The 26,293-nt window shown below is 37.4% G+C and overlaps 1 protein-coding gene across 2 annotated transcripts in view; it reads left to right on the top strand.

Annotated features, from left to right (window-relative positions):
- LOC126267338 (radial spoke head protein 6 homolog A) overlaps positions 1 to 26,293 on the top strand; it is a 355,206-nt gene that overhangs the window by 283,547 nt on the left and 45,366 nt on the right. The window lies entirely within an intron of this gene.

Genomic DNA, 26,293 nt, shown 5'->3' with positions numbered 1-26,293 from the left:
TTTCTGCCTTATATTTGTTCCTCAAACATATGGAGTTTGCTTTTTCGGCTTCACTATTTTTTTGATTTGTCATAGGAAATCATTAACAGAGTCCTGAGCCTTTGTAGGTCAGGTGTGAACCAGTTATGCACTGATGTGAGACCATGTTTCCTCATAGTTTCCTTATTTTTTCTCATTACTTTTGAGCAGCAAGTTTTAAATGTATCTGACAATGCACTGATGAATAATGTAAATGCTTTTTCAATATGATTACTTTCCAGCAGAATGTAATTCCAATTTGTCATCTTTATTTGTGTTCTGTAGTTATCAATGTTCTCTTCATTCAAAAGCCTAATGTTCTTAATTTTATGGGAGACAGATTCTGGCTCATTTGTTATCAATTTTAACCAAATACCTTTATGGTCTGATAAAAAATGAGTATTGAATAGCCCTAGTTCATACTGATTTGTCTCAACATTTGTGATTACATTATCATGGCAGGCAGACTGTCTTGTTGGGTTTTCATTAATGCAGTGCAGGTCATGTGATCTTAGCATATTCAGAAGATTAAGTTGTTTAGGTGTGTTCTGCCTTATGATGAGTAGCAAGTTTACTTCTCAGAATATTGTTAAATTGTATTTTAATAGTGCAATAAATTCATTCTATTCAGCAGTAGCAGTTTTTGCAAATTCTTGCTTCAAGTCCATTGTACTCTACATGGTTTAAGAATTCTGCCACTGCATAGATGCAGCGATTTAATAAGAATGCCCTTAAAGATTTATGAAACAGTGAGGACGAAGAAATAACTTTTATTTTACAAGGCAAACATTGGATGTTTGCATTGATCTATTTTTAGTGGGGGTTTTAAAGTATGTTGTCCTTACTGACTGGACATGGAGTTTGTCTTTTTGCCCGGTATTATGTTCACGTTAAAGTTTTTATCCTCTCTTTTTTTGCTCCTTCTTCTGCACCTCCCTGCCCTACACCCTCCTGATGCTATGCCTGTTGGCTATCCTTTCTCCATCCCTGCCCCCTCCAAGTTGCTGCTTGCATCCCATGTGATAGTTGCATTCCAGCCCAACATGCTGGAGTTAGGAGTCATGTGTGTGCGAGGTGTGCTTGCTTGTGTCTGTGAATGGTGTGTGTATTTCTTTTACTGATTAAGGCTGTGTCAGAAAACTCTATGTAAGTGTCTTTTAATTGTGCCTGTCTGCAGCTTGACGTGTCTTCCTTATGGTAAGTAGCAATATGCTTTCCCTGCAAAATTTTCATCTATCTCTTTGAAATTCGTACTCTCATATTTACAAGTTTCTAGAATTAAAAAAAAAGGGGAGGAGAGGAAATATTGAAGAGCCATTCATGAGTCAGTCTGTTGCATATGGTATATTGCTCTCATAGCTCTGTTTTGGGTTAAGAAGATGACTGAATTGGCAGATGTGCTACCCCAGAATATAATTCCATACTGTAGAATACTGTGGAACTGGGCAAAGTATATAATGTGAACAGTATGGAAGATTACCATGAGTGCACGTAAATGTAGGCTGTAGCATAATTTCTTCAGCGTCATATTTATTTTTCTTATATGGGTGTGCCATTTAAAATCATGTTGAAGCCATACGCCCATTTTTTTTTTTTTTTTTTTTTTTTTTGCCCCCCCAGTGAGGATGTAATTCCACTGGCATTTATTGTCATGGGGAGCAGGTTGCACGCTTCCCCCTTCAAACAGAAATTGAGAACAGTTTTTTGGATGTGTTTATTATTAGTTTATTTCCTTCAAACCAGTCATTTAGCTGCTGGTCTGTAGCTTTGTTTATGTTTTCTTGTAGTTGTTTTCAGTTTTTCCCTGTAAGAAGAATGCTAATATCGTCTGAAAACAAGGTATGTAATTGCGATTCTATGCTTAGACCTAGGTCATTTATGCACAGGAGGAATAGGATAGGCCAAAGGATGGGTCCTTGAGGGATTTCTCTTTTGATTATTCCTGCATCTGAAAAATATGTTCTAGTGTTATCATTTACTTCATGTGTTATTACTACTTTCTGTTTCCAATTTGTCAAGTATGAGGAGAACCATTTTAACAAGGTGCCTCTACTTCCTTACTTTTTTAATTTTTCCAATAGGATTCTGTGGTCCAAGTTCTCAAAAACTTTGCTTAGAGCTAAGAAAATACCAGAGCTAACAAAATACCAGCAGCATTTTGTTTAGTATCCAGTATTTCTAGAGTATTTTGTAAGACATTATATGCGACACTAGTCATAGCTCCAGCAAGGATTTTGTTTTCATCCAAAAATTCCATTAATCTGTTATTTATGATTCTTTCAGTGAGTTTGACAAAAACTGATAATAATGAGATTGGACTGTCGTTTTCCAAATTTGCTTCATCATCTTTTTAAGAACAGGTATCATTTTGGCAATTTAAGATGGCCAGGAAAGTTTCCTATCGAGATAAAAGAGATGATTATCTCTTCAAGGGGTGTTGCAATGGTTATAATACATTCCTTTATGGCAAAGTCTGGAATACCATCAATTCCTGAGGCCATTTTTCTGAAGGTTTTTGCTATGTAAATGAGTTCATTCCGGGATGTATCGTAGAGATAGATTGAGTGGAGGCAAGAATTCACTTTGTTCTGTTGGTTTGATTAATTGTTAACTTCCTTGTGTTGTCTTCACAGTATTGCCTGAAGAGATTTGCAATCTGTTGGGGTCAGTAATACTCCTGCTGTGACAGTTCAGGGTGATATTTTCCTTTTTACTATATCCTTATTATTGGCCATAATTTTTGCCCGACGTATGACTTTTCTACACATCTGAATATGTTTTGTAATATTAATGCAGTCACAGTTCTTTGGTGGTTTTGGCTGGGTAGTAAACATATTGAGAGTGTTATTACTTAGGCTTCATGATCAATGAAATTTGTATTTATACATTTCACTGTATATGGTTTGGTAATTGTATTTATACATTTCACTGTATATGGTTTGGTAACAAATATTTGGTGCACATTAGTGGCATACGTTTTTGCAAATAATAGAGGGAAACATTCCATGTGGGAAAAATGTCTGCTTGTGACTGTGTATGTGCAGATGGATATGGGTGTGTGTGCGCAAGTGTATACCTGTCCTTTTTTCCCCCTAAGGTAAGTCTTTCCACTCCCGGGATTGGAATGACTCCTTACCCTCTCCCTTAAAACCCACATCCTTTCATCATTTGTGTGTTATTTTATTGTGCCTGTCTACCTGCACTTTCCTGCTTGGTAAGTCTTGGTATCTTTGTTTTTAATATATTTTTCCTATGTGGAAGTTTCTTTCTATTTTATATATATAGAAAGAAACTTCCACATTGGAAAAACACATTAAAAACAAAGATTCCAAGACCCACCAAGCGGGAAAGCGCCGGCAGACAGGCACAACGAATAAAACACACAAACACACACACAGATCCCAGAGCCCCAGCAACCGGTGGCCGCCCCGCCAGGAAAGAGGGAAGGAAAAGGAAAGATGAAAGGATGCGGGCCCTAAGGGAGAGGGCAAGGAGTCACTCCAATCCCGGGAGCGGAAAGACCCACCCTAGGGGGAAAAAAGGACAGGTATACACTCGCACACACACACACACACACACACACACATAGGTGTCTGTGTATGTGCGGATGGATATGTGTGTGTGTGTGTGTGCGAGTGTACACCTGTCCTTTTTTTCCCCTAAGGGAAGTCTTTCCGCTCCCGGGATTGGAATGACTCCTTACCCTCTCCCTTAAAACCCACATCCTTTCATTTTTCCCTCTCCTTCCTTCCTTCCTGATGAAGCAACTGCCAGTTGCGAAAGCTCGTAATTCTGTGTGTGTGTTTGTGTGTTTTGTTCATGTGCCTGTCTGCCGGCGCTTTCCCGCTTGGTAAGTCTTGGAATCTTTGTTTTTAATATATTTTTCCCATGTGGAAGTTTCTTTCTGTTTTATATATATATATATATATATATATATATATATATATACACACACACACACACACACACACACACACACACACACACACACACACACACACACACACAGACATAAGCAGACTGTGTGTATATAATTGTCTGGGGAAGAAATAATAACATTTAAACCTGCGGGAAGCTGCTAAAAAATGATCGGTTATGTGGGAAAAATGGGAATGGAAATAAAATGAAAGTTGTTGAATAGCTGAGATGGTTGTTCAATGAGTGAAAGGAACTGAGGCTGTGAAATAGTATTCACGAGTTTACACGAAATGTTTGTAAATTTGGATCAGTGGATTTTATAGCAGCGGTAATGTTGAAAGTGTTAAAAGTTTTTAGGTTATGGTTTGGAAGTAAATTACGTATTATTGAGTATAAGTAGGCAGGATAAAATGTATGGTAGATTACGGAAAACGGGAAGATGAATAAAAAGTGAAACTACTTGTACAAACAAAAAAAGAAAGTAAGATGATAGAAAAGATTTCGAAATGCAACACAGACAATAGCAAACGTAATTAATGATGTAAATAAAATAGAAAGAAACATTCCACATGGGAAAAATATATTAAAAACAAAGATTCCATGACTTACCAAGCGGGAAAGCCCCGGTAGATAGGCACAATAAAACAAACACGCAAAATTTTGAGCTTTCAGAACCGGCGGTTGCTTCATCAGGAAAGAGGGAAGGAAAAGGAAAGATGAAAGGATGTGGGTTTTAAGGGAGAGGGTAAGGAGTCATTCCAATCCCGGGAGTGGAAAGACTTACCTTAGGGGGAAAAAAGGATAGGTATATACTCGCACACACACACACATATCCGTCCATACATATGTGGTCTGTTTGTGTCTGTATTCCTACAGCTGTTGCTTCAAAGTCTCTTTCTGCACTGAGGCACTGAAAACAGTCAATAGTTTTGAATATCAATCCACTTTTAATTAAAATGGCAGTACCTACATTTGTGTGATTTCTACAGAAGCAGTTTGCAAGTGTGTAACCTGGTACTGAAAATGAAGCAATCTGATCTGCCTTTAACCAGTGTTCTGAGAAACACAGAGCACTGTCAAAATGAAGTTGAGTGTTTAGCAAAACCTTACCAAGCCTTGTTTGTGACTGACTGGACATTGTGTTTTTTTCCCCTTATAAAGCCATCTGTGCTGGTGCTTGGAGTCTTTTTGTGTCATATTGACATCTGAATTTTCTCTACTCCTGTGATATACATTCATTAGTGCTGCTGTTGTTGGCTTCTTGCATCCCATCATATACACAGATTACCTTATTTTGCTCAGAATCATTGGCTGTTTCCATTTTATAGTTTTCTGTCTTACCTGACATAGAGCTAAATGATGCACTGCTAGTCTTGAGAGATACCACTTCTGTTACCTGACACTTATTATTTATAGAATTAGACACAATGCATTTGTCTTTAAAAGGTAATGCTTTGTAGATGTTGTGATTCAGGTGTAATTTTTTACCAACTATTTCTAAAATCTTGCAAGTAATGAATTTCTTTTCCACTGTGTTGAGATGGAGGGCATGATTTGCGTGGAATCTTCTTCCAAGTTCATATATCCACAAATTTTGCATTTTTAAATTGGCTGCAGATATTTTAAATATCTGTTTGCTTTTTGTACTACACTAGAAGCACTATGGCCACATGCAGACAACTGCCTATGGTATGGCTCAGTGTTGTGCAACAAATCACGGGCCATGACTCACAGAGTTGCCCAAAGGTGCCTCACACAGAGAGCATCCGAGGGTGCCCCTGGGAGCTACAACACAAAGAAGAATCACTTCTTGGCTTTGGCAAGATCAGTATGTAGTATCTCTTTTTTTGGGATGAGGTTCTTTATTTCTGTTCGTATCATGCATTGTAAAATCAGCAATGGTTTTTAGTTTTTCACATATACAGCGCTTATAAACCATGCATAAACAAGCTCCATTCATTAGCCTATTGAAAACAATAGACATCTGTTATGTGCAATAAGTAAGAATGTCTCAACCGTTGAAAGATTCAAGGCCAAGCTTAGCTTTAACATCACCACACTGTACAATAGCTGCAGTTATCCACCCACAACCATGTTGAACAACCTCATTCTTTGTCAATGTAAAATTCCAAACACCTCTAACAAAGAGCTATGGTCCGTGAAGAAGAGGTTGAGCTCCTAATTGACTCAGCGTATCAACTTAAAAATAGTATCATGTGAACAGCTTGTGCACCTATAGTAACAGAGGATCTAGTAAGCCATCCAGCACAGTTGCTTGTACAGCAGCCACAGCCAGAGTGGCAGCACCACCAGAAGTCGACAGTCCTATATAAACTTTATCAAAACTGCAACTTCCAGTCTGGCTTCCTTATCTGCTTCTGGTCTGTCAGCAACTGTGTGTGTAGTGCCTAGTAAACCTGGATGCACCGCAGGTACACGTGGGCCATTACCTGTGATATGACTCAGTGTCACTATAAAGGTCATCTATTCTTATAATACATTGTAAAATCAACAACAATTTTTACTTTTGAGCATACATCAACAGATTTAAACCATACAGACTCAGTCTCATTAGCCTTACGACCATTGTGAATCCTTAAAATGTGGGTGGCCCCCATGCACCTGTGGTTCCTCTAGGTTTACTAGGCACCATGCATGCTATTGCTTACGGAGCAGAATTAGATAAGGAAGACAGGCCAGAAGTTGCAGTTTTGATAAGAGAGTGAGTTTATATAAGACTGTCGTCTTCCAGTTGTGATGCCAGCGTAGCTGTGGCTGCTGCATAAGCAACTTCATTAGATGACTCACAATATGCCGCATTATTATAGGAGGAGAACATGCTCTCATGGTACTGTTTATAAGTCTGTTGACAATATATCAATTACTGCGCAGAGCCAGTTAGGAGCACAATTTCTTCTTCATGGGCCTTCACTCTTTGTTGAACGTGCTTTGAACTTCATATTGACAAAGAATGATGTTGCCTAACATGGTTGTGGGTGGATGACTGAAGCTATTGTATGTTGTGGTGATGTTAAAGATAAGCTTGGCTGTGAATCTTTCAACGCTTGAGACATTATTTCTTATCACACATTTCAGATGTTCGATAGGAACATTGAACCTCTTAGTTTAGTTCTAGTATGCCTTTTCCATTTAACAGGACCTGTTTGGTAGGTACTGGTGATGTGCAACTGAAATAAACAATCACATTTGTGTTTCTGAACTCATACAATCTTTGCTTAGAAGAAGTCGTGAGCTTCTCCTTTGTGTTTTTTGTTGTTATATCGTGTTGCAGTGAGTAAAATGGAGAAATCGTTTGTGTTCATTTCCAATAGTTTTTCATGGCTTACTATAGTCACAGCTTTGAAATCAATGCCTGGTTTCACAATAGCATTGATTTTTTAAGCTCTTATGTTACTTAATTTGGTGGCTATTCCTCATCTGTGACTATCTGTAAACAGACCAGTTTTAGATGTGCTACTTGAGGGAAGTTTAAATGTTTCCAAAATACTACTGTGAACTGCTATCTTTTGTTTTGTACTAGTGCTCTCACTTGCTTTCCCCATGAGGACCATCAATGTCCCAGTTTGATTGCTTGTGGTTAGCAGACTTTTTACTGCTTGCAGTCACTTTTTTTATTCATTTTCTTACCACGATGCAATACTTTTTTGTTTTAGGCATGCCTCTTTTGTACAGTCCTGCTTATCTCCACGTGGTTCATTGTTAGCTTCATCACTTCAGTCCTCAACTGAAAGTGCTTCATATGAATTTTTGTGCACTAAATTTATTTTGTTCATACGTTTTATCGATTTTTGAAAGCAGTGTTTTTTTGAAACTATAATCTGCTTACCTACAGGATTTTTGATTTCTTGTGTAGATCTTATCATGTTTTGATGCACTGTCAATCAGTTATTTCATGCTTTAAGTTATGCACTGATTATGAATTGCACACTCGATAAGCATTCCCTCAGATTCACAATTTTGACCTTACTTTTGGGCAGCCTTTCTTTTTGCCACGGAAATTACCATTTTTTGTGGAGAAACAAAGTGCACTTTAACATTTGTCGCCATCTTCATGAAATATCTTACTGAGTATGAGTATGTTAAATGAATGTGTGTCATTTGAAACAGTATTATAGTGAAAATGTGTTATGTTGTACATAATGAGACAATCAATGTGCTGTTCATTACTTATGAATAAAAGCAAATTTGTTTTGTTCGAACATGTTTTACACCAATTAATTATTCATTAGTTAACTAAGAGAAAATATAACAATCAAAATATTAAAAATCTATAGTAGGATAAATGTTAAAGAGGTGGCTTTTCATTAATTGCCCATTAAAAGTGTAGTAGTGAAGACAAACTTAATAGCTATGAAATTACAGTGATATCAGACCTTTAGCTAAAGGTCTGATTTCATTGTTATTTCATTCTTCGAGAGCTGCAAGATCGCCAATGGTATCTACAGAGATACTAGCTTCATAACTTAATAACTAGTTACATGGCTCTGGAAATTTCTCAGATATTCAAAATCATCATTATTTACCAGTACACATGAGAAAAGAAATATGTATACCTAAAAACAAATGTTCTCACATATGAAACAGAAATTGTAATACTAAAAAGGGAAAATCACTTCAAATGGGTAAACATATATACAAGTACTGTACATGGTTACAGTGTATAGTGTACAGTGAACGGTTTTGAGGCCAGATGTATAAATATTTACTCATATCTCAGTTCTGAGACTTCTTAAGAATATTTGCATAAACTAGAATGTGTGCTCAGAGACTTATTCTGAGAATTTAAAGGTTTCTTCCAGTACAGACCAGCAAAACTAGTCAGTAAAGACTGAAAAAGGAAATTTGATCAGAGAATACTTCTGGGATTTTTTGTTTGGTGGCACTGGCCAGTAAGATTTCACATGCATGGTGATACTGCTTGGTGAAAACTAATTTAAGTTCATAAGGGTTATGATTCACATATTCATTTCATCATCATCAATCTAAGATAGTTTCTCAGCATTTCAGTCTGAGAAGAGCATCTTTATCATCCTAGTGGAGAAGTGTTCAGCACTTCATTTTGCAAAAGAATAATCCATGAGTATGGTCACTGTCACAGTTCAAAGCATAGATTAGAAGTTTGTATTACTGTAGGTAACTTTTGTAGTATTAAATCAATACACAGCATTTTGTATTTACACATTTTCCAGGTGAATATGTGAGTGTTACTTCATGATTGGTATTTCCAAAAAGAAAGATGGCATTGACAGTAGATGAAAAGATTGTTAGGTTCAAAGACAGCGGAAGAAGCTGTTGTACAGAAAACTAGCAGGAAACAGTACTACAACAGCTAATGCCCTTGTGCTCAAAAAGCACATAATGTGCAAAGAAGTGTACATCCCTCTTAGGGTCATAAATTTGCATATTCTTTCAAACAAAAGGAGTTACAGACAAATACCTGCATCAAATATCATCTAAATTCATAAAAGTTATAAACTTCTTGTTCAGTATGAAGTACAAGACTGTGTACAATTTACTTTGTTTCTACATTTTTAATGAGTAATATTCTCAACCCAAGAAGTTTTCTATAGTTCGAACAAAATGAAACAGTATCCATTAGAATGCAGATCTTCGACAATCCTGAATGAACCAGTTTATATGCCAAAGAATTTCTTTAGGACTGCTGTTAAAATTTTAGATCTTTCATGTGGTTTCACAAGTATGTAATCCCCTATCTTAAACTGTGTTACTTTTACATTACTGTCATGTCTCCTTTTTTTGAAGCCCTCTCTGTTTCTTCATCATTTCTCTGACTATCTGCTCTCTTTCCTGTGTAGACAAAATTGTATGTGTTGGGTATTCAATGAACTCTTATAGAATGTTTTCAGGTTTCTTGTCAAAAGGTGTAAATCCTGTAGAATTGTGTTGTAACCTATTCACGAAGTCAAACTGCGGTTACTGTCTTGCCTTCTTGAACTGACGTTCGTCTGATGATTTTTCTGATGTCACAAAAATCACCAGACAAGTGTCAGCTGAAGAACCCGAGAGAGGAGCCAACATGCAGTTTGTCAACAAGTGGCCATGAAAGCCTTAGGAATTCTGTATTCACAATGTCTCGAGAATCACTTACATGTTCAAACCAAGTAGGACGCTTACAAGTGCAGTATGTGTTACACACTGAAATCAAAATGTGTTTAATTGCTGTTCTTTCAACAACTGAATTACAATTTTTAGATATTAACTGTGAGACATTATCTGACAGAATGGCTTTTTGTTTTCCTACATCCTTAAAGTAATCCATCTCAGTATTAAAAATAATCTCTTTACTTGTAGCATTTCTGACAGGCTGCAATTTTATAAATTTGGAAAAAATGTCAACCGTAACACAAATGTAACTGTGACCATCTCTACTCTTTGGCAAAGATTCATAGAAATCAACAGCTACCAAATCCATAGGGTTTTCAGCAATGATGTACTGCATTTTACCTTGACAACTCCTGTTACTTACCTTTACTCTTTGACATCTAGTGCAGGATGACAATTCTTTCCTTACTGCTTTAGCCATATCGTAAAAATTAACATCCTCTTGTAACTTCTGAACGCATTTCTGAGTGCCACAGTGTGCATATGATTCATGAGTGTGCCTGGTTAATTTTTCAGCTTCTTCCTCTGTCCAACATTACTTACAGTCAGACTTTTTCAACCTAAAGAGTTTTTCTTTATGTTGTTGTTGTTGTTGTCTTCAGTCCTGAGACTGGTTTGATGCAGCTCTCCATGCTACTCTATCCTGTGCAAGCTGCTTCATCTCCCAGTACCTACTGCAACCTACATCCTTCTGAATCTGCTTAGTGTACTCATCTCTCGGTCTCCCTCTACGATTTTTACCCTCCACGCTGCCCTCCAATGCTAAATTTGTGATCCCTTGATGCCTCAAAACATGTCCTACCAACCGATCCCTTCTTCTAGTCAAGTTGTGCCACAAACTTCTCTTCTCCCCAATCCTATTCAATATCTCCTCATTAGTTACGTGATCTATCCACCTGTATCTTTTCTTTATATACTTTGTAAAATGTATTCAATTTTCATACCTGCTCTTAGCTAAATAGCTTTCGACTAGCCTCCAATTTGAATCATGATTTTGATTTCTCCTGATTCTGTTACACATGGTTTGATTGACTTTCTCATCATGAACATTCTTCATATATTTCCTCCTGATCGTGTAATTCATTAATTCCACCTAAAGATACCTAGGTGAAGCATCTGCAACTACATTGTCATTACCTTTGACATATACTACTTCATAGACAAATTGCTGTAAAAATTTATCCCATCTTGTGAGCCTTTCATGGTGTAATTTGAACTCTTGAAGGTAACTTAATGCTTTGTGATCTGAGTGTACTTTAATTTTAAGACCTAACACATGATTTCAAAACTTGTCAAATGTCCAGTGAATAGCCAATAACTCTTTTTCAGTAATGGTGTAACATTTTTCATGTTTGAGTAATATTCTACTTCCAAAAGCAAATGGACAGAGTGTAATTTTACCATCAGCTTGTTCTTCCTGGAATAACTCAACACCTAGTCCATAATTACTGCTGTCATTGTGTGAGCAAAAAGGCAAACTGAAATCAGGTTTCTTAAAACATTCTTTCAAACTTTGATTACTAACAGATTTTTGATAAAAATCCACAAAAACCAAAAAATGACTTTAATTGCTTTCTCTTACGTGGTGCTGGCAGTTTGTAAATGCCTTCTGTTTTCTCAGGGTCAGCAAGAATACCATCTTTAGTAATAACAAGACATAAAAATTTAAGTTCTGTTACACCAATTTCACATTTCTCACATATAACTGCCATTCCCCATTGTCTAAGTTTATTGCACATTTGTTTAAAAAGTTGAACATTTCAGTCCAATCTTATCGAGTCACATAAATGTCGTGTAGACAGATTATCAGTAGTGACACAAGTTCTCTATGAAGCACATGATCCAAAGATCTAGTAGATTCAGTAGCAGATGAATTCAAACCAAATGGTATAACACAATATTGATAAAAAGGGCAACTATATAAAAAGACAGCATACTTCTTTAATCTTTTTCTAAAGGTATCTGGTGAAATCCTAAGGTCAAATTGAGGCTTGACATAAATTGTATATTCTTAAGTTTGTGTAAAAATTCACCAGTGTTTTCAGGATGGACTGTTTCTCTGTAGAACTTTCTTGGAATCCAACACCAATCTCACTCTTTCATCTATCTTCATAACTACAACAAGTGAGATATTGTAAGGACTAGTTCTTCTTGCAGTTGCAACACATACTTTTATTTTGTGTTATTCTTTCTCTGCTGCTGTTCTTCTGGCAATTGGTACACTATGAGGTCTTTTAAAAATGGTTTGTGAGGTTTTTGAACTGTAAAGTACACTGGTAACCCTTTACTCTTCCTAGAACATTCCTAGAGACATCTCTGTACTCCCAAAGTAAAGATCTTAATTTCTGTTTTTAATGTTCACTGAGGCCGCCACCTTCTCCTACTTTAGTGTTAACAAGTTCAAACTCTGCCTCATTTGCGACTACACCAAGAGTGTCATAATTCACACCTCCTCTTTCTTTCAAAAACTGAGAACTGTTAACTTTACTGTTACTGACTTGAGAAAACTGGTTACAACACTACTTCCATCTGATCTTGGAATACAAAGCTTCTTTCCTCCCCAATCAAAACCTAGATATGCTGGCTATTCCTGTCCAATTTATCCCCAGTATAAAAGTTCTGCAATTATAAGACATCCTTGAGTAAACTGTACTCCTTCAGTACTAATAGTAATCAGATCATGATTCTTCACTATTTTACTATGTCTACCTGCAGCACCTCTGATTTTGACTCCAATCACTGATAATCCAACATAATCATTTTCTCTCTTTATTTTCTTGCTTAAGGCCTTAGAAAATCTTGACACTTGGCTCCCTGTTTTAGATAAGACACCTGCCAATAAGGCACCTGTTTTTCCCATGATCCTGCCTTTACTTAAATGAAGGGACTACAGATCTCATCATAATTACTATGATTAACATTTTGATATAACAAACTGTTTTCAGCTTCTTTGAAACTGTTGCCTATGGTCTGTATCTTACGTGTACTGATCTTAGCTAGATTACAGAATTTCATCATGCTAACAGAAAAGTCATTACTAGTACTATCCACACCCAGAATGTCACTTGTCCAAGAAATTTCACTTGACGGAAATTGATCTTCACTCATGTACTTAACTTTTAGTTGTTTATGGATATCATATTTAATTTAGTGCCGCCAGTTTGGACGCAAAGTTGAACATACATAGGCTAACATTTTTAAAAAAATTTCGTCATTCTGAACTGCCTCATTATTTAACCACACCCTGCAAAAGAACACTTCATCATTAGTCATCTCAGCCAAAAATTTATCATTACTCTCACAACTGTTAACTGAAGTATCTTCACCATTGGGACATAACAATTTACTATAAATTAAACTCAGGAATTCAGTAGCTTTAACATTGTCATTACTATTACTCATTTTTTCAGCTATGTCTCTGGACATTTCTTCAACAGTACCATGAACATTGTTCTCCTTCTTATCATCATATACATCAGCTTCTTCCTTAAAAATACAAAATACTTTTCTTCCTCACTTATCCCCACAAGATCATCATCTTCATATTTACTAACATGTACATGACTACAAAAATCATTATCTTTCAAATGACACTAATGTCATATCCAGATTTATGAGAGTCACTTGCACATAACACAATGTGTGCTTCTGACTTACCTGGTTCCTCCATAAATTGACTAATCCCAAAATCATTACATACTTCAGTTACCTGTTCAGATAAAGTATCGTTCTCTGTCCATTCCTTCTACTTCTTATTCAATGTTATCATTTGTATTGTCAGTTGTGTCTTTTTGTTTTGATATGTGCATTTGTTCTTCTCTACTGTAATGGTACATAGTGGATTATACACTTTTTTTTAAAATAGTTATTTGTTATATCAGATGGATTTGTTTTCTGTGGATAATTTAGTTGTTTGGTCCATTTACTATTACAGTTTTCTGATCATAACTTGTGGACTGACAGAGGAACCCTACAATGGTCATTTTCACTTCTGTTCACTACTCAGGTTAAAAATAAATAAATAAATTTGCTTTTATACTCAAATTGCTGTTATCTTCTCCAGTATTGCTGACAATTGTTAATTCTGGTTCTTTCTTCTTGGTAGGAGGATTTAATCTGAAGTATGAAAACCATGCTGGAGTAACATATATTTTTTGTGGTATTGTCTGGAAAGAATATCAACAATTGCATAACCTGAAAAGTATCATTTGATTAGTCACAGATATGTAATTTTTACTTTATCCCAGACTAGAGTCTCTGTATTTTAACCCTCACCCTATAACTACTGATTGAAATAATTATTTAAATTCTGTCTCTGCTGATTTTTCAGGATGTTTACTTTGACCTTTGTAGCAAACCGAGCAAACAGAGAAAAATTCAGAAATCTTGACTGATCAAAATAATTGGTACTTAATTGGTAAAATTCTTCTTTGTTGTGGTTCATGTCTCAGGGTCTTCTTTCTCACTTGTCTTTAGAATATTGACAAAATATTTGGTTTTGCTGGAATTCATGGGTTTGATCTTGTTATGTCAATTCTAATCAAAACAATTAACACATTTCAGTTTTCATTATGTTGACATATTCTTGAAATCATTTCACAAATTTTAAATAACACTTTTGATTGTGGTTCACAATTATGAAAAGATACTTATGAGCATTGTCATTTAAACATAATGGGCAACACTCATGTAACTTTGACCACATGCAGCCATACATCACTTCATTTCACAAACTACTCTCCAGCATGCAACCTATTTTACTCACTGGTAGTCTATAGATTGTTAAATACAAAGATAACAACCCATTGGCCAAATATTATGAAATTTCTCAATGTTTACATTCCTCTCTGACATTTACATTCATCAAAATAATCAAGACAAATTTTATGACATATATTTACAAAATTTATGACAGTTAAGAAAAGGGTATTTCAAAATGCATTATGAAACATCTTGTATCAGAAACCACTCTTGGTTCTTAGAACATGATTTAGTCAGACCAATTTCATTACATGTGCCACAGAACATAGGCTGCAGGGTAAAACCAACTGTTTTGTATTATGCTGACTTCCTTTATTGACTTGTTTTAAATACAATTGTCAAGTTTGCTGTGAAATCGATCCCCAATGTTAGCATAGTTAAATTCCCAATCAGAAACTCATATAATTGATGCTTGCCACACACAGTAATTTCTGGATCATTTTTTGGTCAAAAACTTTAGCCCTTTAAAAACTATCAGGCCTCAAAGGCCCATCTCAGATTTTTATTATCTTCTGTATTAGTAACCATACATTTTATTTTAATGAAATTTTAGGGCTTTTACTAATTTGTCTTGTTAGTCATAAGTTTGAAAAATAATTCTAAAAATGTACTTATGGCTTTGTGTTAGTGTTGGTTCACATTTCCTCCCATACTGGCCTTGAAAGCCAATGTGGTCAGAAGGAATTTTTAAACAAACAGGTGTCTGTTACATTATTTTCTGTTGTTGACTCATTGTTATTCTTTCAGTGTTCAACAGTTCTACTTGTGATAAGCACATGTTTAGTTTGGTGCATTATTTCATAACAGTAGTATGTTCTACAAAGTGAAAATGCTATGGGGAACAGAGGGGATGAGGGAGTAGGGGAATTTTTGTAACAGTCTTGAGAGTGAAATCTCACTTAATGAATTTGAATTTTCCAGTGATAATGATAATGAGGTAGATGTCACTAAAAACTCAGAACAACATGAAAATGATGATGATCATGGCAAATTCCTTTACCAAAAAGAAGAAGAACAATTTTGTGTAAATTCTGTTGAGTGTAACTTACAATTTTCTTGTATTTGGAATGAAAAATTGACAATAGCCCCTTATGTTATTCTTTCATGTACCCCTCAGTGAAAAAGTGCTTATGTGGACCAACAAGGAAGGTAAAATCATTTACAAGGAGTGGGTGGATACATACAGATTCACATGAAATAAAAAAGTTTCTAGGTATTGTCATCCTGTCTGGTGTTTACAAGTCAAGAAATGAAAATATCAGTGTGCTTTGGCCAACCGTTGTTCAATGAAATTATGTTTTGCAACTGCCTCCATGATATTCTGAGGGTGTTGCACTTTGACAGTGCAGTAGCCTGACATGAACATAAGTCAACTGGAACCAGTCAGACAAGGTTTTGAGGATGGTGCATGACCATGGAAGAACGGTTGGTCAGATTTTGAGGTCTCTGTCCATTCCAACAATTCCTGACGTAATAAAGTACTGGGCAATTTGTGACAGAGCAACAGGCTACTGCTGGAAGATGGAAGTGTATGTGAGGAAGCACGTAGAAACCAATGCCAAGTGACTTGGAGAGAATGTTGTGAAAACCATGGTGACTGAACTTCTACCTCATTATGTGTTGTCAAAAGGTCTGACACTAGATGATATTTCCCAAAAAAAGAAGGTGAATTTCCGATTTTATTACACCTGAAGTACATGAAGTACACTCTTTGGTTTTCAACCAGATCTTCCATTGGTATCACAATCAGAAGCAAAGAAGCATGAGTGACATACAATGCCATGAAAGGTGGCATTGATGCCTTGGACCAGAACTCATGGTGCTACAGCATGAATAAAAAAACAAGGTGCTGGCCATTAGAGAGAGAGAGAGAGAGAGAGAGAGAGAGAGACTAGTGGACCGATTTCTATCAAACTTGGTGTGCATGCACACACACACACACACACACACACACACACACACACACACACACACTTATCAATGGACCAATTTCTACCAAACTTAGTAACACTTTTTTTTACTTCTGATGGAGAAACCAAATGACAATTTTCGTAATTCTAGCTTCTAAATTGCCTTAATAATGACATGTTTTTAAAATGCCTTTTATCCCCTATTTCATTCTCTTAGGAGTGGAGTTTCGAGCAATCCCTTCTTAAATGATGCTTACAACATAATATCCACACCATCTTCAGTTTCAGGTTCCTATCCTTTGCAGCTTTGTCTGGGTGATGCTGACTCATTGAATCAGTATGGCCCTGTTTCACCCCTTAGCATCTGCACCATGTTCTAGGAGTAGTATCTTTGATTAGCAATCAAAATGTCCTCGTACCCCATTTGAACCCTGTCATCACTTAATTTTGAATAAAAATCATCAACATTGGTGGACAGTGACTTCTGGAATAAGAAGTCTCCTTCATTCTGCCAACGGCCTTATCAAAGATGGTGGAGGAGCAGATAGAGGTTTAGTGCACTCTCTTGCCTTGGGGTGGGAACTTGCCCTGAAGGTGGAAGAATAAGCAATGGTCAACAGCATGAGGATGCAGATGCATTAAAGACACATAATGTGTATCCACAGAACATGTGGCCTTTAATTGAAAGGAAGTCATGATGATCTCTCCACTGGCAAAAGATTCTGGAATATGATGTTATGGAACGATTCTGGAATAGTCCTCAATTTGGAATTCCAGGATGGGACTGCCATGGGGTGACCATGAGAAAAAGATTGAATAGCCAACAAAAGAATAACATTCTATGAGCTGGGTCATGGAATGTCAGAAGTTTGAATGTGGCAGAAAAGCTAGAAAGTGTGAAGATGAAAATGCAGAGGCTCAATCTACATACAGTGTGAGCCAGTGAAGTGAAATGGAAAGGAGAAAAAGATTTCTGGTGAGATTGGTATGAGTAATATCAACAGCAGCAGAAAGTGGTATAACAGAAGTGGGATTCATTATGAACAGGAAGGTACGGCAGAGATTGTGTTATTCTGAACAGTTCAGTGATAGGGTTGTTCTCATTGGAAATGACAGCAAACCAACATTGACAGTGATAGTTCAGGTATGCATGCCAGTGTCGCAAGCTAAAGATGAAGAGATATAGAAGGATACGGGGTATTTAATGGGTAATACAGCACGTAAAGGGAGATGAAAATCTAATAGGGACTGGAATGCTGATGTGGGGGAAGGAGTAGAAGGAAGAGATATGGGAGTATATGGGCTTGGTACAAGGACAGAGGATAAAGACTAATTGATTTCTGTAATAAATTTCAGCTACTAACAGTGAACACTCTGTTGAAGAATCACAAAAGAAGGCGGCATACTTGGAAAAGACCAGGTGATACAGGAAGATTTCAGTTATATTGCATCATGGTGAGACAGAGATTCTGAAGTCAGATTCTGGATTTTAAGGCATACCCACAAAGAGATTTAGATTCATATCACAATTTAGTAATGATGAACGGTAGGCTGAAGCTTAAGAGATTAGTCAGGAAGAATCAATACATGAAGAAGTGGGAGATGGAAGTACTAAGGAAGTTGGAAAGAAAAACACAGGTACAAAGAAGATAACTATGAAGAAAAAATGGGTGACAGAAGTACTTCAGTTGATCGATGAAAGAATGAAGCACAAGAAAGTTTCAGGGGATTTCAGGAATACAGAAATACATGTTGCTGAGGAAACAAATAAATTGTCAGAAGGGCTGATCGAGCAAATAGAAAAGTCAAAACAGGCTTCAACAAAATTAAAAGTTTTAACAAATACTAAAGATGTAGAGGAAAGGTTGCATAAAATGGGGAGAACATTTGGTATCACTAAAGACCTCTACAATAAAAAGTGGCCATCCATAAATGCAAAAATAAAGCATTACTACACAATATTGAAACCAGAATGCCTGTATGCAAGCAAATGCATGGGATGAAACTATAATTCAGATAAATTGGAAGTACTAGGTGAATTATAAAGAAAGTACGAGGAGCACATAACATAGTAGAAGGTTGGAAATTATGAAGTAATGCTGAAATATAGCAACATATAGAAAATACTTCAAACATAATGTGAAAAAGCAGACTCATGTTTTTGGACGTTTATTTTGAATGCAAGACAGTAGATTAACTAATAAGATTTTCAATTTGTGGGGTAAGCAGTACACAACAAGCTGAGTGAAAGAAGTAGAAAAGGATTTATAAAGAAACAATATAGAAACAGAAGATATAAACAACAGAGAAGCCTTTTGCAAAAAAAAATATATTGAGGAAGGAAGGATTCCAAGGCAGGGTGGAGGATGTGGGTTTTAGGGGGAGGGATAGGAGTCATTCCAATCCCGGGAGCGGAAAGACACCTTAAGGGGAAAAAAGGACAGGTATACACTCGTGTACACACACATATCCATCTGCTCATACACAGACACAAGCAGACATTAGCGGAGGTTGAGGCCTGGTGGATAATGAGAAGAGAGGATATACTGAAGGGCAAGTTCCCATCTCCGGAGTTCTGACAGGTTGGTGTTAGTGGGAAGTATCCAGATAACCCGGACGATGTAACACTTCGCTAATTTCAAGTTGCCTCCGCTCATACCTCACCTGTCTTTCAACAACATCTTTGCCTCTGTACTTCCGCCTCGACTGACATCTCTGCCCAAACTCTTTGCCTTTACAAATGTCTGCTTGTGTCTGTGTATGAGCAGATGGATATGTGTGTGTACGCGAGTGTATACCTGTCCTTTTTTCTCCTTAAGGTGTCTTTCCGCTCCCGGGATTGGAATGACTCCTATCCCTCCCCCTAAAACCCACATCCTTTCGTCTTTCCCTCTCCTTCCCTCTTTCCTGAAGAAGCAACCGTTGGTTGTGAAAGCTTGAATTTTGTGTGTATGTTTGTGTTTGTTTGTATGTCTATCAACCTGCCAGCGCTTTTGTTTTGTAAGTCGCATCACCTTTGTTTTTAGATATAATTTTCCCACGTGGAATGTTTCCCTCTATTATATTAGATGTAATTATATTGACATGTGAACTCACACATTCCATTGACCCTAAAGAGCCACCTGCAAGATGTCTTTTTTCAACTTTACACTTTTTTGACACTGACACAAAAGGAGTGGGTAAAAGTATGCTAGAAATCTCATATGGATGTCAACACAGTGGTGTATATTTGTAAGCATAAAACAGACAGACTTAGCTTTTTATATCTACATTTATTGTCCAGAGTCAGTTTACAGTGCATTTAAGAGCCTTTTGCACCAGAACTTGTGATTTTCTGTCTTTTTCCACTCATAACTCTCAGTGACTGTGACTGTCTATGCACCACAGTGCAAGTCTTCAACTTTATTACCTTACTATCATTGTCCCTGTCCACAATACAGGATGATGGCAGCAGAGGTCTTTCTGGATTTCCATACCATTATCCAGTGACAATATCCAGTCATCAGTAGAAAATCTGACACCTGCATCTATACATACATCCAAATCCTGCAAACCAGTCAAGTACATGACAGATGGTGCTTCTGATTGTACCAGTTTTAAAGCTTTTTTCCAATTGATGTCTAATTCCATTGGGAACTGTGAGCACCACAACTGTATTATTGTCAATATATTTTGGATAAATGGCAGTATCAGTCATAAATATTGAAATCCTTTATTTTACAGATTGATTTCGGTCACTGTGTGGCTCTCTTCAGTGCAAATTATTCGAACCTTGTAGGCCCATATCATAATAGTACAACATACTGTATGTAGTATAACATGCAGTGTGATGGTTACATCCAACAGAGTCTTCACTTTTCCCACATAAAACAATTTTTAAAGTTTACAGAAGAGTGTGTGTTGTAACCTTAGCAGTTGCCGATCCAACGTACAGTGAGCTTGTAGCTTAAACAGCCGACTCCTGTCACACAGTGACCAAAATCAATCTGTGAAATAAAAGATTTCAGTATTTACAACTGATGCTGCCATTTATCCAAAATATGTTTTTTTCTGATTGAATTCATGTATGGAGCGTGGGATCAATGATTGCTAAAACGCTCCTGTGCACTCTGTACTTGGTCTAGTCTTCTGTTCATAATTGCTTTTAGAGAGATACATATGGGTTGTAGGATATTCCTTGTTTTGTCATTTCATGCTAGTTCTTCAGTCATTGTCAGTAGGCTTTCTCAGGATTATTTGCATCAGACTGTTCAGTTTTTCCAGAATCTTCGTGACAGACTTCCATAGTTCAAGTAAACCTCTCACCATTTGTGCTGCCCTTCTTTGTGTACATTTGCTATCCCTTGTTAGTGCTATTCGGTATGGGTTCCACACACTTCAGCAATATTCTGAGAGGGGGTTATGTGAGTATGCAATCTCCTGTGTAGACTGATTGCATTTCCATAGTATTTGCCAATGAACCGATGTATGCCCCCTGCCTTATTTATGACTGGTCCTGTCTGATCATTCCATTTCATATCCCAAAAAAAGTGTTACACCCAGGTATTTGTATGAGTTGGCTGATAGCAACCGTGACTTGTTAGTACTGTACTCACAGGATACTATGGTTTTTTTTTCTTTTGTCAAGTACATAATTTTACATCTCTGAACATTTAAAACAAGTTGCCAATATCTGCACCACTTTGGAATTTTATCAGATTCTGACTGAATATTTGTGCAGCTTTTTTCAGGCAGTACTTTACTATAGATATATTCATCATCTGTGAAAAGTATCAGATTACTATTAATATTCCCTGTAAGGTCATTAAAACACAAATGCAAAGGTCACAACAGACTTCCCTAGAGCACACCTGAATTTACTTCTCCAACTCTCAGTGACTTTGCATTCAAAATAACATGTGGCATCATCCTTAGCAAGAAATCATCTAGATTGGACAGATAGTTGCATAAAAAAAAAAAAAAAAATTGTGTGCCTGTCCCACACAGTCAACTACCTCAGTGACAGACTCTGATGTGTAATGCATACATGGCCCAGTCAGGGCTACCGTACACTCCTCAGCTCTATGACACAAGTTTATGAAGTCAGCCTAGCTTCTCACAGAGCCTTCGAAGTTTCTGGTTCAGTTCTTCCACTCGACTCTGCACAGGCAGCCAAGTTTGGTTTTGTGGAAAATGATGAGGATTATGAGATTTGGTGAAGCTCCATGAGGAAGACTAGTCTTCTTAACCTTCTCTGTTGCTAGAATGATCTGAGTACGACCTGAAAGTCCAGATGGCAGACACCGTTTGTTCCAGTGTGCGCCACTGTCTACATTTGGCTGCACCCTGTTACTTTACTGGCTATCAGAAGAGCCTCATCAACATATAAATGAGGCCCACAGCCTTACACACTGAGTGCACCTGGTACTCAGTCCGATCCCACAATGCCATTTCTGTAAGATGTACTATTAGTTAGCACACATTTGAACTGTCAAAGATTAATAGATTCTGACGACAGCACCTCAAACTTGTTGGTTAGGGGATGAGTGAAATACCCTGACTCCTCCCTGGTCCCTGTCTCACCTACACAGAGAGCCTAGTCCACCACTCACAGTCAAGTGGGCAAATAGTGATTGAGGCTGTACTTCATGTAAAGGAGACAGCATCAATAGGAGAGAATAGTACTTGAGGTACCGTTGCTGTTTGGGTACATGACTCTTAGTAGCCCTCCTCACACACCTATTTAAAGCAGCTTCCAGTCACTTGACAGTAGCTAGAGTAGTTTCCAGCAGCTTACAAATGTTAACTAACTCGATCCATGTCTAAGAACAGCATTGACAATGGGTGCATTGTGGCTGGTTCAATAATTTGCAAAATAGCAAACAAATAACTTTATAGTATGTTTGTTCATAATCTTTTAATTTATGTATCTGATATGCTACAACTATTACCAGTTGTCTCTAAGAACTGAAGCTATTAACAGGCAAAAAGGAATACCTATTATGACAATAGAAAATATGGAATAAAGTTTACATATTCCCTCAATCATTTTTGAGTTTTTGTTAACATAACATGTGGCCATGACTACTAACAAGCAGTCTGTCTGATGTGTGGGCACTGCTCATCTGTGGCCAAGAGACAGCTCAGCCCTGTCTCTCCTCTATGCCCCCATTACCACCTTAGCCAAGATCACTACTAGCTGCAGCCGGGCCTCAGTGCCCGGAAATGGCAGCAGCCATTTGTGTGTGAGTTGTGTATGTACAAATGTGTGTGTGTGTGTGTTTTTTTCCATGCCTGAGGACGGACTTTGTCCAGTAACTTAGTCTACTTTAAATGTGCCTGTGTGGTACTCAACACCACCTCTATGTGCTGAGTAGCAATATGTCTTATTTCACTGTTGTTATTCCATGCTAGATTTTTCATTACTTAATGTGGTAGATTAATTATTTTGCATATTCATATTGTTATTTGAAGAATAAAGAAAATTCGTTTGTGTGTTACACATATGACACTAATGATTTCTTTTTACTCTTTGAGAATGCATTTTTACCGTTTTGGAGAGATTTTCTGTGTTTCTTTTGTAATCTTGTTCTGACATGTTTTCCCTTTAGTGAAATTTAATATCATTTAGCTTTTCTAACTATAAGCCATGAACAGCTTCAATATCAATTTAATTTCTCAATAAATAAATTAAAATTCTTGTAAAGTCCTCCACAAGTAAATATTCTCAATGTGATGCAGTTTATTAACTTCAGTCAAACAGTGATATATTTTACATTTAACAAATGAGAGCATCTGTTTTTGAGTACAGTGGGAAAAGAAGTGAAAAATTTCAATTTGACACTTTTTTGTTGTTATTATCCACCGAATCATCTCTGACTCCTTGTGACATGATGAACCGTGTACCTGCATACTCTCCTGGATGTTGTTTTGGCTCTGAGTTCTTCCAGAACTTTCTTTAACTTCCTCTACCCACTTTCTCCTCAATTTCTCTCTTCATATTTGAATTTATATTCTTCCAAGAATTACAGTTTTTTCTACTGTGTTTTCTGTTCTGATAATATATCCAAAATATCTCAATTTCATCTGGAGTATTTTGGCCCCCAAAGATAGTTTCAGTTTTATTTTTTCCAGGATTATTTTATTTGTACTTTATTGGGCCATGAAATCCTCTGGATTAAGAGAAGTGGTTTTGTTTTGATCCTCTTGTTTTATTCTTGCTTACCCATGTCCATACAAGACTATGGGAAAGGTCAAAGTTAAGCCATTTTTGTTTTGGTCTGTACTGACAGTTCCCTTTCTTTATCAGCTTATTAATTTAATTGTAGTGGCTTTTCCAAATTGAGCCCATCTTTTTATTTCTTCAGTGCAGGACCTTCCTTTTTGTTACCAGAGATCCTAAAAATATATATTTATCAAGTTCCTCAATGATTTTTCAGTATATGACCAAATTAGTCTTCATTTCTGCCGACAAAATTTTTCTTTTCTTTTAATTTGGAATTACTCCCAACTTTTTCATTTTCCTTTAGTATTTTTTTCCAGCATAATTTTAACATCTTCTTTGCCACATACTGTAAGTGTTGAGGCATCTGGATGTCTTAAGTCATTGATCAAATGTCATCCAATTTTAATTCAAATTTCCATACCTGTTAGCCCTGCAGTGATATACTACATATTAGTCTTTCTGTTATTTCAAGTTGATACTGAATTTTAAGCAATGCAATGGAGTCAGAGATCTGCATCACTGAACGGACACATTTTCTTGGGTTAGAATGACTCCTTACCCTCTCCCTTAAACTCTTTGCCTTTACAAATGTCTGCTTGTGTCTGTAAATGGCGGATGGATATGTGTGTGTGTGTGCGAGTGTATACCTGTCTTTTCTTCCCCCTAAGGTAAGTCTTTCCGCTCCCGGGAATGGAATGACTCCTTACCCTCTCCCTTAAAACCCAGATCCTTTTGTCTTTCCCTCTCCTTCCCTCTTTCCTGATGAAGTAACCGTTGGTTGTGAACGCCAGCGCTTTCGTTTGGTATGTCACATCATCTTTGTTTTTTTATATATATATTCACACACATCACCTATGTCTGTGGCTGCCGAGGCCAGACTGCGAGCAACTGCACATGATGGGAGAAGCAATCTGGGTGGTGGGAGTAAGGAAGACACTGGGAGGTGGAAGGATAGCAGGGAAGGGGTGGGGGCCAATAAAGTGCTGCTTGTGGGAACATACATATTGTCATTATTCCATCCTGGATTTTCCATTGTATGATCATAGGTTGGTTTGACTTCTGCGAGAACATCACAGAAATACTAAAAAACCCAAAGTGTGACACGCCTGAACAACATAGATGCCAGATAGAAGTCTTCCTGACATAATGAGCATTTCAAGAACCAGTATTGGACATTTGGAGGTAGGTACTTACAGAAAGCTGTTGCTTACAGCAGCACATAAAACTTGCACAGCTTCAATGGGCCAAACAACACAGAAATTTATGGGAGCTAACTGTGGATATGTAGTATTCTCTGACAAGTCATGATTTCGTCTCTTTTCAAATGATGTTAGATATCAGTTGCACCTCGACCCAGTGAGGTGTTAAATCCGCAGTTAGGGAGGGTGAGGTTCATGACACAGATGGTTGTGTGGTGTTTTGATGGATGTTTTTTACACTATGACTGTGGACTTGAACCAGGATGTTTACTCCAGCGTCACAGTGTAGCCAGGTCAGTTGGTAAATCACTTGGGTGCTTTCACACGTGGCTCTGCCTTTGATCGTGTACACCTTCCGGGTTACAGGACTGGAGTGGGTGGTGGTGGGAGGGTGCATGGGACAGGTTTTACACCAGGGGTGGTTACAAGGGTAGGAGCCAGAGGGTAGGGAAGGTGGTTTGGGGATTTCATAGGGATGAACCAAGAGGTTACGAAGGTTAGGTGGACGGCGGAAAGACACTCTTGGTGGAGCGGGAAGGATTTCATGAAGGATGGATCTCATTTCAGGGCAGGATTTGAGGAAGTCGTATCCCTGCTAGAGAGCCACATTCAGAGTCTGATCCAGTCCCGGGAAGTATCCTGTCACAAGTGGGGCACTTTCGTGGTTCTTCTGTGAGAGGTTCTGGGTTTGAGGGGATGAGGAAGTGGCTCTGGTTATTTGCTTCTGTACCAGGTCGGGAGGGTAGTTGCGGGATGTGAAAGCTGTTTTCAGGTTGTTGGTGTAATGGTTCAGGGATTCAGGACTGGAGCAGATTCGTTTGCCACGAGAGAGAAAGAGAGAGGGAAACATTCCACGTGGGAAAAATATATCTAAAAACAAAGATGATGTAACTTACCAAACGAAAGCATTGGTATGTTGATAGACACACAAACAAACACACACACAAAATTCAAGCTTTCGCAATCCACGCTTGCTTCATCAGGAAAGAGGGAAGGAGAGTGAAAGACGAAAGGATGTGGGTTTTAAGGGAGAGGGTAAGGAGTCATTTCCATCCCGGGTGCGGAAAGACTTACCTTATGGGGAGAAAAGGACAGATATACACTCGCACCCACACACATATCAATCCGCACATATACAG

This window comes from Schistocerca gregaria, chromosome 4 (genome assembly GCF_023897955.1).
Source record: "Schistocerca gregaria isolate iqSchGreg1 chromosome 4, iqSchGreg1.2, whole genome shotgun sequence".
NCBI lineage: Eukaryota > Metazoa > Arthropoda > Insecta > Orthoptera > Acrididae > Schistocerca > Schistocerca gregaria.
Note: the sequence above shows the minus strand (reverse complement) of the source record. Positions and strands in the feature narration are given on the sequence as shown.